At 38.9% G+C, this 4,861-nt stretch overlaps 1 long non-coding RNA gene across 1 annotated transcript; it reads left to right on the top strand.

Moving 5' to 3' along the window:
- The first annotated feature begins 2,383 nt into the window (after positions 1-2,383).
- Positions 2,384-4,455, top strand: LOC139736288 (uncharacterized). Its single transcript, XR_011711251.1, has 3 exons — positions 2,384-2,514; positions 3,286-3,377; positions 4,015-4,455. It is a non-coding gene; the product is annotated as an uncharacterized lncRNA (long non-coding RNA).
- Positions 4,456-4,861: the final 406 nt, after the last annotated feature.

Genomic DNA, 4,861 nt, shown 5'->3' with positions numbered 1-4,861 from the left:
GACTTACAGGTGAAGATGTAATGTTGAAGACTGACTGCGTTCAACTTTTGGTTCTGGCAATAGTCCCTTTCTGCTCGGTTTGATGAGTTAAATGCGACTCGGTCGAGAGGAACTCGGGAGAACTACATCTTATACAGTCAATGGATTTGAGATTTGTGCGCATGCGCTGGCCGTCAGTCGTGTAGCTTTGTGGCAAGGCCTTATCATACTGTTGGCAAACCCTCTCGCTGTATATTACGTTGCTTTCTGGGTGGGTGCGCGCGCGCACGCCTTGTCAGAAGGCTAAACGCATTGCGACTCCGCCAGCACATGAATATTTACGTGCGCAGTGTACTGCATACTGATTTCGAAAATGGTGAATGGGATGGGGAGCTAGGACTGCGGACCCGTATATGGCCGTGAAAAAAACGTTTTTTCAAGATCATTGGACCAGTGTGAACAAGAACAAGGTGAACGAAGGGTATTAATTAGATAAGGATCTTATGTATACTATAAAAGTACGTTTTTTCCTCGTGATATTCGAAACCTACGGAGGTGCGAAAATCTGTGACAGACTGTGTATGTTTTTCAAGCTTACCGATATAGCACTCTATTGACTCAGGACGCTCCCACAGTGTGTAACTGTGTATACGGAGCGTCCCGGGGTTATATGGGGCTGGTCATACCATAGAACACCTTACGAACAGCTAGAATCCGAGGCCGAAACTCAGCTGATGGTACACGCTAGGTGTTGGGATCTAATACTAGTAATACGTTGAGTCTTGAGACAACACTTTAATTGTACACGTTGGGATCTAGGGCTTGAACTATTAAAAAAAAAAAGAGTGATGAATGATTAAACGTTGGTCGTTAGTCATTGAATTGACATTCGTAAGCATATCATCACACAGAGATTACTGTGGTCGAGTGTAGAGATCGAACTTATACTATAGGGTCCTAACTGTTACTAAGCTGTGCTAATTAAAGCAATACATTAGAAGCGCCTAGCGCCAGACACGTACTCTACATTGCTATTGTTGAGTTGACAGCCGAATCACTGACACTGGTCTGTGTTGCCAGATGAGATGGTGATCTCGATCAGTACAGTAATAAAGAATGGTGAAATTTGGTGATTTATGATTATTGTTCATTATATACACTGTATGTAGTAAAAAGGACTTTTATTTGCCGCTACATTTGAGCATCCAAACAGCTGGGAGAATACCACGTACACTAGCTCCCACGTCATGTGTCGTGATCATCTACTACTGTACTAGGTAAGAAGTATGATGCGTGTACTAGCTGTTCGTGTTAAGTGTTGGTCCACTGTGACATCACACTTCTAGCTGAAGATCAGCGTGCTCACACATCATGGAGATCGATCCCCCTTGTAGCAGACAATGACTGGTACTATTTTCAACATTGTTTTTTATGAAAGTTACAGGTGACCTTAGGTATTGAAATTTGGCAGAGATCATCTTTGGGTCTTTAATTCTAACATTAAATATGCTGATGTACCCGGTAGCTAAAAAAGTAATTAGGCCTACTAGCTTTTGTATTGGTGCTCACTTAGTATTTGTGTGGACAAAACAACTGCATATTGTCTTGTGGAAATGAGTTCTAAATCCATTTCTGAACCTTGTGTTTTCATACTTTCCTCCAGATAAGGACATAGACATGACAGCTCTTCGGGAGTGATGGTGATTTAAAGGAACTCGGTGTAGGGGTCATCATTTGGAGAACAAAGACAGATATTGATAGCTGTACAGTCTCTGTCACACGAAGAGGGTGCAGATCACCAGATTGCAAAGTACCAGATGTGGTCATACAACGACTGAGCCATTGAATTCAGGGTTGACGAATGCTGGAAACACCGGGCCAACATCAGCGAAGGATCCTCTGAGATATGGACTTCCATTGCATTAACCCTGCTGTAAGCTATTCTGTTGTTTTCCACAATGATTAATGAAGGGAGACTAGTTTGAAATTGATTTATATTTATTTTACATTCTAGAGTCTTAGTAATTACATAAGAGGCTACATTAAGAGACTGAATGCTTGGTTGGTTTTATTTTGTTTGAAGAAATGATTTTCAAGATACTTCATGGAGCAGTTTTGGAGCTGTCCTTCCCTCTGACAATGAATGTCTTGACAGGTTAGTACTTGTATTTAAGAAAAATGTGTAGGCCTACCGTGTACTTGCCGTATCGACAGAAGTGAAAACCATGTTATGGTCAGTCTTGAGTTGTGTAAGTAGAGCTGTTGCTTATGTCAAATATGTATGTTAAATGATTTTGCTCTTCAAGTTTATAATGTAAACTGGAGGAACCTATTATCCTCATGCCATTTGTATTATTCATAAAACCATTAAATTTTACTGATTTGCCCAGGAATTCAACACACACATCACTTCAAGGGGGAAGAGATACTTCAAAAGCTGAGGGAAGGAGTTCTGACTGTTCCGAGGAGACATCTGCACATCAAGATCATTGCAGCATATTTGTTGTTGAAAATGGAAGCAGAAAACTGTACAGCGTAAGTTCAATTATTTAAAATATTATTATTATTCATATATTATTATTATAATTTGAAAATTAGTCTGGAATACCAGTTTCCCATTGTCATGTCTTGTACTACAATGTACATTTCCATCCAATATATAACCATGTAATTTGCCTGTTCATTTGTTTTTTGTTTTTGTTTTTGGTCTTCTCAAGTATAGAGAAAAGCAGACTAAAATTTGCCCCCCCCCCCAAAAAAAAAAAAAAAAAAAAAAAAGGAAAGAAAGTAGAAGGGACCGGTAAGTATAACATTGTTAATGAAGTGATGGTTATAGATTTAAAAATAAAGACTGGTATACTTGTATGAAACATGTAAACAGAGTGTACGTACAAGACTCCACGCTGACTTATTTTCGTGGTAGCCCCATCGGGCCACATGTATATTGATTTGATAATAGTCCTAATACTTATGATTTAATCATCACAATGATAAATAAAAAAGTGGGAGTTGATGTGCCATGAAGTTCAATGGATAATCACATCTTGTATAGATTTTTCTACTAACTGTGCACATTCACACTTAACCTATCTGCATGAAATTTTCATATGTATTAACTGATATCTGGCTCAAGTAGCAATAAATGTACTTGAAACAGTGGTACTGAATAGCAATAGAAATTAATGCCAAGAAAAAAAAAACATAAGAATAGTTCAGCCCCTTAAGAGATTAAAATGAGGCCCACATTTTTGATGTTTGCGTCGTAGAATATGATTAACATTTTTCCTGCTTTCTTTTTAAATTCAGATACCAAGTAGTGAGCAAAGGATGTTGTAGCCAAGGCAGTTGCGATGCAGTACCCCACTTTGTGAGACACCACACAAGGTGCAAAAGGACATGTAAGTTTATACTCGTAAGTTTATGTGATCTACAACTTTTTTTAGCCCTCTTTAGCAGAAAGATTAAGTGACATACATGGTATCTTATTCATCTAGCTTGCAAAAACTTCAACATTTTCAACTTTTCTCAAGAGCTAGTGGACAGAATTAAGCAACCAAACGAGGAGTTGATCATCCTTGTTTAGTTAGGGGGCAAGGACCCAAAGTTTTTCAGATTATGGGCATGACCCCCCCCCCCCCCCCCCCCCAAAAAAAAAAAAAAAAAAAAAATGGCCTTTACAGGGAAATTGCATCTATTTCTTAATTAACTCATTGTGCAAATATACAGGCAATGTGGGGATTGTGATGTACCTTCTCATATAGATGTCTAATAAAGTTGTGTGCAGATTGGCCTGATTCCATGACTTAGGTTCGATGAACGTTAACTTCAACGTAACGTAATGTAACTTAAGTTCCAACATGCCAGTTGCGCCGTTCATTTATAATAAACCAATTCTCGTTTTCTTCCATAAGAATGCCACTACATGTATTTCTACTGCTATCAGATCTTCATCAGATATAGTCAACTCTGTGCCAAAGTCAAATTTGTTGAGACTCAAGAAAAAGCTTTGACTTACAATGCATTTTTATATTTCAGGAGTATACCTGTATGGCAAGGATCATGGATTCATTGAGTATCGTTTGAAGACCTTGAGGAGCTATGACACCACACATCACCTCAGGCAGAGAGAGAGAGAGAGAGTAGTTGCAGCTCCCACCAAGCCCCTGACCGAGCACCATTCCAACGTTAGATTAGAAGCCCAATGAGAAGAGACAGCTACCATCGGTGTATAGGTCTAAATACCCTTGCTTTTTCCTCTTTTGAGATACAGCATATGCTCCTCTGACGTTGGAACTTACATTCTTGTTGAAGAGTCAGCCTCATCAGGCTCAGCGGTAGTTTAGCATGAAGCTGTTACCAGGATGTACTGCAGCACTTCAACATTAAAAGTAGAACAGGGCTCGCCGATGAAAAGAGTTTGTTGCATAGAATGTGTGATTGTTAATGTTTTAAATTGTTGATTGTTGTATATACTAGTAACTGAAAATAGTTTTGACTTATATAGTCTAAAAAATTTCCTCTTCATGACCACATGTTAATCAATACATTCATCTGTGAGGTGTTCCAAGCATATCAAAGAATGTTTGGCCACACACAGCTTGGCATTCCGCATGATACGAATCTGGCTGCGCTCATGATTAAGCACCCCCTTCTCTCCAGGCAATTCTGACTTGCTTTAATAACACCTTTTTATGGTCTAATATTCAAGAGAGAAAACTGTTGACAGACACTTGTATGTAATTTTTTTTCTTTCCCTCATTTTTTTTTTTTTTTTTGGGGGGGGGGGAATGCTAGTACAAATAGCAGCTAAATACTAGAATCTTCCAATGGTCATCCATGCTCTTGGGATGAAGATCATGTCTCCATGGTGTGATTAAGTTAC

The sequence above is a fragment of the Diadema antillarum genome, unplaced genomic scaffold (genome assembly GCF_040938485.1).
Source record: "Diadema antillarum isolate AM-2024a unplaced genomic scaffold, OU_Dant_1.0 seq00000635_RagTag, whole genome shotgun sequence".
NCBI classification, from domain to species: Eukaryota; Metazoa; Echinodermata; class Echinoidea; order Diadematoida; family Diadematidae; genus Diadema; species Diadema antillarum.
This window is presented reverse-complemented; position numbering and strand designations above follow the sequence as displayed.